The 11,565-nt window shown below is 40.9% G+C and overlaps 1 long non-coding RNA gene across 1 annotated transcript in view; it reads right to left on the reverse strand.

Moving 5' to 3' along the window:
• The window catches only part of LOC144681326 (uncharacterized), a 748,068-nt gene extending 746,818 nt beyond the window's left edge, over window positions 1-1,250 (reverse strand). The window contains exon 1 of the long non-coding RNA XR_013576763.1: window positions 1,166-1,250. This is a non-coding gene — a long non-coding RNA (uncharacterized LOC144681326). The remainder of the gene's footprint in view (window positions 1-1,165) is intronic.
• Between the last annotated feature and the right edge of the window lie 10,315 nt (window positions 1,251-11,565).

Here is an 11,565-nt window from a genome sequence, read left to right on the forward strand (position 1 = left end):
ATGAGATCTCACCTTTGTCAATATCCCATCAATTACATTGTTAAGGTTTATTAATGTCAATTACATTGTTAAGGTTACTGGGATCAGGAGATACGTATTTGAGCATATATAAATAGGAGATAGGTGGAGCACTGGGTGCATGGGAGGAGAATTGTAAGACTGAACAAGTCAATAAACTCTCTTGATAAAGAAAAACTCTGTGTCTTGGTTTCTGCTTCACCAACCAGCTTGGATCCTGTTAACAACCTTAACCTCCTCTGCTACAAGGAAAGCAACCCCAGCGTCTTCTGTCTCTTCATATACCTTAAGCCCTTCATCCCTGGTACCATCCTAGTAATTCCTTCTGTACTATTTCTAAAGTCTTGACAACCTTCCTAAAGTGTTGTGCCCAGAATTGAACACAGTCCCCCAGCTGAGGCCTAACCTGTGTTTTATAAAGGTTTAGAATAACTTCCTTACTTTTATATTCTATGCCTCGATGAAAAAAAAACAAGGATTCCATGCATTCTTTCAAACAGCCTTCTCAACTTGTTCTGCCAGCTTCATATATTTGTGTACAAAAAAACCCAAAAGGTGCTTCCTGAGTTTACATTGCCTCTCCTCATTCTCCCGGCCAAATAGTATCTCTTCACAATTCTGTACACTAAATTTAATCTGCCATATGTCTGTCAATTTTATTGTCTGCCTATGTCCTCCTGAAGTCTGTTGCTATCCTCCTCAATGTATACTACATTTTCAAGTTTCACATCATTAAAAAAGGCTATGCATAACAATAGTATGACCCCTTGGTTATATTTTGTATGGTTTATAACTGTTAATTCAGAAACATGATTTTTACTTTTTTATTTTACTTCTAATTGGCACTTCAAATCTGCATACACATTGGTCTACAAAGTAAATCAGAGTACATGGATTTTAGAGACCAGGTGAGTAAACCTCCAATACAGCAGGAGGCATTCACAAGCAAATACCAGCGGTGTGCTGCCCACCATTTTTTTAAGGCCTCCTCGATAGGCATCATGGATTCATGCCTGAAACAGGTGCAAGTCCCTTTGCATATGCAATTAGGGAGCCATAGATTACAGCATGCATTGTACAATCAGTTCTTAAAAGGTCAAATGTGTTCAATGCCATCAGAAAAGTAACTTAGAATGCTTTTATTTACCTTGCTGTGGAAGCAGGAGGAGGAGTGTCCCACATTAAACTACAGACTGCCACCAGCCAACACTTGTCCTCTTCCTGATTGCCACCACCAGCAGCACCACCCATCAGATTTTGTTATGATCGCAGCAAGTCTACAAATAGGAAAATTGTGTTACCTCTCAGGACCAGCAAGTTGCCCCTGTGGCCACAACTGGGGGCTCATATTGGTCTGCTGGCCACAACCAAATGAGGTCACAGGACCAATTTACCATGGCCCTGCCACTGACCTCAATGAGAACATGCCCCAACTTAGGTCAAAACCCATTTCTAGGTGACTGATTTCTTAAATTGGAAATTCAACACAATGGAATGATTCATGAAAATATTCTATTGTTTGCTCCATCTTATATTTTCTTCCTGCTGCAAGTCTTTATTCAAAGTTGATTCAATGTTATGGATACAGCGATGGCAAATATTTTCTATAGTCACAGAAATATATATGTTTGTATAGTTATATCTTGCAAAAATGTTCAAATTATGTTGATTTGCCCATTCATTTGAAACATCCAAAATCAAAGGCTCAACTATTCAAGTCATGTACTATTTGATTCAGCTATTATAAAATCATATTCTCAGCTTTTTATGTCAGCAAAAACTGAAGTGAACAGCAGGAGGTTTGAGTTATTGTGAGAGGTGGCCTATGCCCTTCAACAGTGATGTTTCACCAAAAAGTGTCACTGAACAAAAGGTGAAGGTGATTCTTGACAGAAGTAAGAATAGCGCACGATCTATACAGACAGTGTACTTCATCATAAATGCCACTTGGATAAAGAAATTCATTATCATGTACCTTAATCCTGCCACGAGAATCCATCAATATGGTTTGTTACCCACAAATTAGACGTGATGATTGTTTGTGGTACATTCTATTTTATACCTATTAGCTGTAGTAATGAAAATCAACAATAAAATTAATAACAAGAACAGGATTACCTGGAAAAACTCAGCAGGTCTGGCAGCATCGGCGGAGAAGAAAAGAGTTGACGTTTCGAGTCCTCATGACCCTTCAACAGAACTGAGTAAAATTAGGAGAGGGGTGAAATATAAGCTGGTTTAAGGTGGTGGGAGGGGGGGGGGTGGTGTAGGGAGAGAAGTTGGGGGGGGTTAGTTGTAGGGACAAGCAAGCAGTGATAGGAGCAGATAATCAAAAGATGTCACAGACAAAGGAACAAAGAAGTGTTAAATGTGGTGATATTATCTAAAATAATGTGCTAATTAAGAATGGATGGCAGGACACTCAAGGTACAGCTCTAGTGGGGGTGGGGTGGAAAGACTGACAGGGTAATACAGGTAATAAAATTAATAAGTTTACCTTCAGTGCTCAAAAGTAAACATCTCTAAACTTTTTTCATAAACAGCACTCTCTATCTTTTCCTCTTTCACAGCCCCAATCCCTATGCCACCTACAATTGTGTTTTCTCTTGATTACTCAGGAGGGAACAAAACATAGATACAACACCCGCCTCCACTATACTGATTGCTGAAAATGGACAACAATTTTCTAAAACAAAAAAAACAGAAAAAGGATGGTGATGTAAACAAGGAATCAGCATTTTACAGAAAAATGGATACACACTTCAGATGTGGCTTTCATCAAAATTAGCCATGCTAAAACATCCACAAACATGCTGCAGAAATTCAATGTATGTGCAGTAATTTCAGGAGATTTACACTACCCCTTTTGAACCAATACAAAACAGTCTTTGGTCAAAGAGTTCTGTTAAAAGCTGATCTCTTAAACGGTAACTCTGATTCCCTCTCCACAGATGCTGCCTGATCTGCTGAGTGTCTTCAATATTTTCTGTCTTTATTTCAGGCAAGCTGAGCTACCCATCCTACGTCTGGGTAATAAAGAGATGAAAGTTAAAAATAAGATTTAAAAAATAAGTTAAAGAAAATATTTTTACGAAGTAATAAGCTGAGATATTCGCTCGACAGACAAATGCACTACATGAGTCGGCATGAAAGCTGAAAATCTGAACCACAAAATCATTTCTAAGAAGCTTTTTTAAAATTCATTTACGGAATGTGGGCGTCATCCCACATTGATGGTGACGATCAATGTCAGGCTAGGTCAGCATTTATTGCCCATCCTTGATTGTCCTTGAGAAGGTGGTGATGAGCTGCCTTCTTGACATGCAGCAGTCCCTGTGGGTATACCCACACTGGGTATACCCAGCGCTGTTAGGGAGGGAGATCCAGGATTTTGACCCAGCAACAGTGAAGGAATGGCGATATATTTACAAGTCAAGATGGTGTGTGGCTTGGATGGGAACTTCCTGGTGGTGGTGTTCCCATCTATCTGCTGCCCTTGTCCACCTAGATGGCAGTAGATGTGGGTTTGGAAGGTGCTGCCTAAGAAGCCTTGGTGGGTTTCTGCAGTGCATCTTGTAAATGGTACACACTTCTGCCATTGCGCGTCAGTGGTGGAGGGAGTCAATATTTGTGGAAGGAATGCCAATCAAGCGGGCTGCCATGTCCTTGACGGTGTCAAGATTCTTGTGTGTTGTTGGAGCTGCTCTCATCCAGGAAAGCGGAGAGTATTCCATCATTCCCTTGACCTGTGCCTTGCAGATGGTGGACAGGCTTTGGGGAGTCAGGAGGTAAGTTACTCACCATAGGATTCCTAGCATCTGACCTGCTCTTGTAGCCATAATGTTTATATGGCTGTCCAGTTCAGTTCAGTTTCTGGCCAATGATAACCCCCAGGATGTTGCTAGTGGGCAATTCAGTGATGGTAATGCCATTGAATGTCAAGCAATGGTGGCTAGATTCTCTCTTGTTGGAGATGGTCATTGCCTGGCACTTGTGTGGCATAAATGTTATTTGTCACTTGTCAGCCCAAGTCTTACTACATTTGGATATGGACTGCTTCAGTACCTCAGGAGTAGCGAATGGTGAACATTGTGTAATCATCAGCGAACATCCCCACTTGTGACCTTATGATTAGTGGAAGGTCATTGATGAAGCAGCTGAAGATGGTTGGGCCTAAGATACTACCCTGAGGAACTCCTGTTGTACTGGAACTGAGATAATTGATCTCCAACAACCACATCCATCTTCCTTGTAGATATGACTCCAATTAGCGGAAGCTTTCCCCCTGATTCTTATTGACTCTAGGGCTCCTTGATCAAATGTTGCCTTGATGTCAAGGGCAGTCACTCTCACCTCACCTCTGATGTTCAGCTCTTGTCCATGTTTGAATCAAGGGGTAATGAGGTCAGAGGCAGAGTGACCCTGGCAGAACCCAAACTGAGTATCAGTGAGCAGGTAACTGCTAAGCAAGTGCTACTTGATAGCGTTGTTGATGACCCCTTTCATCACTTCATTGATGATGGGGAGTAGACAGATAGAATGGTAATTGGCTGGTTTGGAGTTGTCCTGCTTTGTGCGTACAGGACATACCTGGGCAATTTTCCACATTGCTGGGTATATGCCAGTGTCATAGCTGTACTGGAACAGCTTGGCTAGGGGCGCGGCAACTTCTGGAGCACACATCTTCAGTACTATTGCCGGAAAATTGTCAAGGCCCATAGCCTTTGCAACATCTAGTGCCTTCAGCCGTTTCTTGATATCATATGGAGTGAATCGAATTGACTGAAGACTGGCATCGTGAAGCTGGGGAGCTCTGAGGAAGGCCAGGATGGGTCATCCACATGTCACTTCCGGATGAAGATTGTTGCTTCAGCCTTATCTTTTGCACTGAGGTGCTGGGCTCCTCCATCATTGAGGATGGGGATATTTGTGGAGCCTGCTCCTCCAGTGTTTAATTGCCCGTCACCATTCACATCTGGATGTGGTGGGACTGCAGTGCTTATATCTGATCTGTTGGTTGTGGAATCGCTTACCTCTGTCTATCACTTGCTGCTTATGCTATTTGGCACACAAGTAGTCCTTTGTTGTAGCTTCACCAGGTTGACACCTCATTTTTAGGTATGCCTGGTGCTACTCCTGGCATGCCCTCCTGGACTCTTCATTGAACCTGGGTTGATCCCCTGGCTTGATGGTAATGGTAGAATGGGGGTTATGCCGGGCCATGAGGTTACAGATTGTAGTTGAGTACAACCCTGCTGCCTACAGCGCCTCAAGGTTGCTCAGTCTTGAGTTGCTAGATCTGTTCGAAATCTATCCCATTTAACAAGGTGGTAGTGCCACACAACACGATGGAGGGTATCCCCAATGTGAAGATGGGACTTCATCTCCACAATGACTGTGCGGTGGTCACTCCTACCACTACGGTCACGGACAGTTGCATCTGCGGCAGGCAGCGTGGTGAGGATGAGGTTGAATATGTTTTTCCCTCTTGTTGGCTCCCTCACCACCTGCTGCAGACCCAGTCTAGCAGCGATGTCCTTTAGGACTCGGCTAGCTCAGTCTGTGGCGCTGCCACCTAGCTACTCTTGGTAATAGACATTGAAGTCCCCCATCCAGAGTACATACATTCTGCATCCTTGCTACCCTCAGTGCTTCCTCCACGTGGTGTTCAACATGGAGGAGCACTGATTCCTCAGCTGAGTTGGCAGGGGGGGTGGGTGAGGGGGGGGGGGGGGTGGATGGTGATATATGGTAATCAGCAGGAGGTTTCCTTGCTCATGTTTGACCTGATGCCATGAGACATCATGGGAGTCCTCAACATTGACTCCAGCCCCCAGGGCAATTTCCTCCTGCTTTAGTGACCAATTTAGCTGAAACAGTTCTTATGTACAACAGAATTCATTCAACAATTGACTTAAGCACCTTCTTTTATACAATTATTTTAATTAACAATTTTAACCCCACAAATATGAAATAAATAGCTAAATTCACATAAATTTATTGTACTCAAAAACATTAGACAAAAATATATTTTCTTTACAATGAATTTACTTTCATTTGCTTTACTTGGCTTGCCTCTAGTTTAATTAGATTTGCAATTTTCACTATATGATTTCTACCAAGCATTCTTTACATCCTCAGTGCCACTCCCAAAATCCTCAGGATCAAAATCCTCATCTGCACCTATTTCCTCAATGTTTGTTAATACTCTGAATATTTCATCATCAGTGTCACAGTCAACAACTGTAGTATCATTTGCTACAGTTTCAGCGTCACTGTTTGCATTTTCTGTGTTTGTTAAAACATTAAGTATTTCATAATTAGACCACATTAGAAGTTCTTCCTTCCTGAGCCAAAACGAAGAGATTTCTAGATGATCCGACTCAGCTGTTATATTTTCTGAAGTTTTTCAAGAAGTGCTTTGATTTTGTTGTTGTTTCCTTAAGAAGAACATTCAGTGGCTCACTTAACAGTGACAATGATGCTTGACCATTTTGAAACACATTGAAGATGACTCTTTTCCACTTTTTTGCATCACAGTATTCACATATTTATGATCTACTGCTAATATCATATTCTGGATCTGAATCATTACTATGATAACGATCAAGAATAAAAGCTTCCTTAAATATTCTTGGTCTCTTACTGACAGCACTGGTTCTTCTTGCATTCTATTGCTCTGTCAACTTCTTGCCTTCTTACTCCCGCCTCTTCACCTTCCCTGGCTCAGCGTACTGCCTGTTATTTTTCCTTCGCAAGTCATAACAGGTGGTGTCTCAGAAAATAACTTAAATGAAACAAATAAAATATGAGAAAAGCAAATGCAATATGAAAGCAAGCTGGAGTTTTCATGTCAGATTTGTCACATTCTTTCTTGGATTATTGGTTAAGGTTAGTTAAAACATGTCTGAATTATGGTATCAGTGAAGACACAGTTTAGGCAAGGCCACAGAATCCTAAGCTAGAAATAAAAAGTGCCCTCATTTTTTTTATTATTCATTCATGGGATGTGGGCTTCGCTGGCTGGGCCAGCATTTATTGCCCTTGCCTAGTTGCCCTTGAGAAGGTGGTGGTGAGCTGCCTTCTTGAACAGTTGCAGTCCTTGTGGTGTAGGTACACCCACAGTGCTGTTAGGAAGGGAGAGCCAGGATTTTGACCCAGTGACAGTGAAGGAAGGGCGATATATTTCCAAGTCAGGATGGTGAGCTACTTGGAGGGGAACCTCCAGATGGTGGTGTTCCCTTTTATCTGATGCCCTTGTCCTGCTAGGTGGTAGAGGTGGTTAGATGCCATCTCCCCTACCACATGCCCCTAGATCCAAGGTATCATCCCACCAAGTTTGGTTGAGATTTGCCCAAGGATCTCGGAAGAGTTGCCAACAAACAGACAGACAGATGTTCCCCTTACATAGATTTTCCGTATCCTTTTTATTTGGGTCTAAGTGGATATCTTGCACCATTTTTAATATAACCCCAGTCATAAAAAGTTGCATTTCCAAAGTACTCAGCTGGGCCATTGGGACTGCTTTTAACACCAGAACTCACAGAAGTCAGAACTCATGCCAATGTGCCACAACATCAAAAGGGATTGCTGGGATAGTGGAGCTCTGTACATGTGTCAAAGCATGAAAGCAGCTGTCACTCAATATTGATGCTGGGCAGACTCAGGAAAATATGCACTCAAAGAGGGAACAGCCTTCTGTGCATTAATCTCAGCTTATTCACTGAAATATATACAGCATTGCACTATTTTTAAAAGAAAAAAACCTTACATTACAAACCTAGTGTTGCGAACACCTAGTGTTCCAGCACCGTGGATGCTGGAAATCTGAAAATAAAACAGAAAATGCTGAAAATACTCAGCAGGTCTGGCAGCATTTGGGAGAGAGAAACAGAGTTAATGTTTCAAGTCCATGAACATTTATCAGAACTTTGATCTGAAACATTAACCCTGTTTCTCTCTCCATACATGCTGCCTGACCTGCTGAGTATTTCCAGTGCTTTGTGTTTTAATTACAGTTGGAAGTTGCCTGGTTAAAATACCAAATACATTAGAGGTCCATGCATCTCACTGTACCTGGCATTAGATGCAAATAGAAATTCACTCAGCAAAAATAAAATATGCTGTAAGATACCAACATATGAACACACGTGTTCTTCACAAATTGCTTTGTGTTATTTCACCAGAGCCTGTTAACCTTATTAAAATAAATTAGTTAAGTGTTCACACCCTCATCTCACACAGAACAATTAAAAAATCCGTGCCTAACTGCAAACAACGAGATTCTAAAACTCTAACCCCAAAATGAGCTATTATCAATCATGCATTTTCTGTTGCATCTGTTATGACATGCAAAAACAGAAAGTGTTGATGTTCTCTTTGAATAAAACATGAGAAGAGTGTAAAGTATTTACTGAATGCAGTAATCAAATGCATATGAAAATCTGAAATAAGGGGTGTTGACATAAAGAAATTTATTTTGAGAGCAATGAACAAAATTCTGAATGCTCGCATATTTCTCAATCCATGCCAATGGGGACATTCTAATGTGATATAGTTATTTCTTGCAAGTGTTATGTATACTAAGTATCATTTGATGATACTAAGATGCCGGATTCACAGAGATATTGACAAATATTGTTTGCAAAACTGAACTTCATTAATAAATGTTAGTATCACTTCCGTTGTTCCAAGTGCTGCATTGTTTCCAACTTTCAGTTGAGATGTTGAACTGAGATATCTAGCTCTCAGGTGGGCAGAAACGATCTTATGACAATATTTGAAGAAGAATAGGAAGGTTCTTCAGGTATCCTAGACAAGCTTTATCCCCAAGATTGATTAACTGGTCATTACCTCATTGCTGTTGTGGATTTTGTTGCGTTTTGTTGCAAATTGGCTGTTGTGTTTCCCATATTATAACAGTGATTATACTTCAAAAGTACGTTGTTAGTTGTATGGAGATAGGAAGTATATACATGGGAATTTTTAATAGAAATGATAGACTAGAAGTGCATAGAATGTAATATTTTTAATGCAGATTGTTTACTTTCTTCCACAATTCAGTTATTTTCAACTCAGATTTATTTTGTTAAAATGAGCTCCACACAAGAGTATCAATTCAAAATAAATATCTCCTTTTAGAAATTTGAGCTGGAGTTTAATATTTTCTGAAGAAGATCAAATAGTATTTATGGCATTCCTTGCCATACTGAGGGTGTGGCTGAGCCAGGTCAATGAGGGGACCCCCAAGTGCAGTTAAGGAGCCTTGACCTTTGCTCTCATCCATACAGGCAGCAAAAGCTTCATTCCTGTTGAACAAGGGCAAAGTCTGCAGGGTGGATGAGCAAACTGTCCATGGTGGCATGATGCAAGAGGCCATTCAAACAGAGGGAGAGAAAACAAATGTGGTGGTGGTAGGAAACAGTATAGTCAGAAACTGTTTTCAGCAGCTGTGACCTGGAATTCCGAGGGCTGTGTTCCCTGCCCACTGCTAGGGTCAAGGACATCTCCTCATGGCTGGAAATGAACTTGGCATGGGAGGTGCAGAGGGTGGATACAGTTGTCCCTGACCAATGACATGGACAGAACTAGGAATGAGATTTTGCTAAGAGACTTTGAAAAGCTAAGGTCCAAAATTAAACCTCACAGGTAATAATCTCTGGGTTGTTACCTGAGCAACAAGCAAATTGGCATAGGTACAAACCGATTAGAGTGCATGGCTGAAAGAGTTGTGTGGGAAGCAGAGGTTTTGATTCATGGGACACTGACACCAGTACAAGAGAAAGAGGGAACCTGTTGCATTGGTATGGGCTTCAGTTAAACTCGGCTAGAATAAGTGTCCTGGCAAGTGAAATAATTGGAGCAGTAGATAGGACATTAAACCACTGCAGTACTTTGCTAAGCATAATCATGGACCAACTCAATGGAAGTTCATGGTCGCCAACACCCTCTCTGGAGCATCATACTTGAAGGAAAAGATGGAGCTTTAAACTAAACAAGGGAGGGTAGTGTGATTCAGAAAAGGGTAAATTTAAAAGCAATAAGAAAAATGCAGAAGCTACAGAGCAGAGCAGCAATTTGGCTAAAAATAAGCACAGGAAGGGAACAGAACTTAACAAAAGTAATTGGACATTACTGACATCAGGGAAAAATAGAAAAACAAATGAAGTTAAAAGCAATATATTTAAATATACAAAGCAGTCACAAAAAAGAACAGGTGAATTAATAGCATAGCTGGAAACTAACAGGCTTGATCTAATCACCATTTCAAGGGTGTGACAAAGGTTGGAAAATAAATATTCCGGGATACTTGGCTTTTTAAGAGATAGGGAAAATGGAAAAGGAGGAGGAGTTGCCCAGATAATGAAGGACGGGATAAAGACAGTAGAGATAAAGGGTCTTAGTTCGTAAATTCAAGATGTAGAATCCATTTGGATGGAACTAAGAAATAACAAGAGGCAGAAAATATTGCTGGGAGTAGTTTATAGACCCCCCCTATCTGCAGTTCCTTCACAGTCGCAGGATTAAAATCCTGGAACACCCTTCCTAAGAGCAATATTGGTGTACCTACACCACAGGCACTGCAGCGGTTCAAGATGGTGGCCCACCACCACCTGCTCAAGGGCAACAAAATGCTGGCCTTGCCAGGCACACCCACATCTGGTGAAAGAATAAATAAAAAAGGTTGGTGTTGGGAAAGTATAATCAGGAAGTTAGAGCTGCATGTAACAAGGGTGATACAGTAGTCATGGGGACTTTACTCTTCATATAAACTAGGCAAACCAAATGTCCAGTAGCAGTGTGGAAATTGAGTTCAAGATCCTTTTCTACGTTAGCATTTGAAAGAACCAACTAGAGGACAAACCAGTTTAGATCTAGTATTGTGCAATTAGACAGGGTTTATTAATAAACTTGTAGTAAAAGAACCTCTGGGGAAGATTAATTATTATATGATAAAATATTTGTATTGAGTTTGAGAGTGATGTAGCCAAGTGCAAAATTAGGTTCTTAAATATGAACAAAGCAAACAACACAGGGGTGAGCTGGCTAAGGTAAATGGTAAACTAGATTAAAATATATGATGATAGAAAGGCAAAGGAAAACATTGAAAGAGAGGCTTGAGAGAGATATATACAGGCTGGGGAGTGGGTAACAGCCTGGAAAATAAAATATAGCATAGCAAAATGTTTTAAGTTATTCACTTTGGTAGAAAAAATAGAAAAGCAAAATATTTTTGATTGGTGAGAGACCTGGTTGACCTTTCATGACTATAACAGAAAGTTAACATGCAGGCAGAGTAATTAGAAAAGCAAATGGAAGTTAATATTTATTACAAAGTGACTGGAATTTATTAGTAAAGGAGTCTTAGGGCAGAATCTTCTGTTTGGCGAGTAGGGGCAGGGCCCACTCGCCAATGCGTAAAATGACGCGGGGTGACGTTTTTCATTCTTTTCATTGCCATCTACAATGAGTACCATCTACAAGATGCACTGGAGCAACTCGCCAAGGATCCTTCGACAAACCTGTGACCTCTCCTACCTAGAAGGA

Source organism: Cetorhinus maximus, chromosome 6 (genome assembly GCF_964194155.1).
Source record: "Cetorhinus maximus chromosome 6, sCetMax3.hap1.1, whole genome shotgun sequence".
In the NCBI taxonomy this organism is placed as follows: domain Eukaryota; kingdom Metazoa; phylum Chordata; class Chondrichthyes; order Lamniformes; family Cetorhinidae; genus Cetorhinus; species Cetorhinus maximus.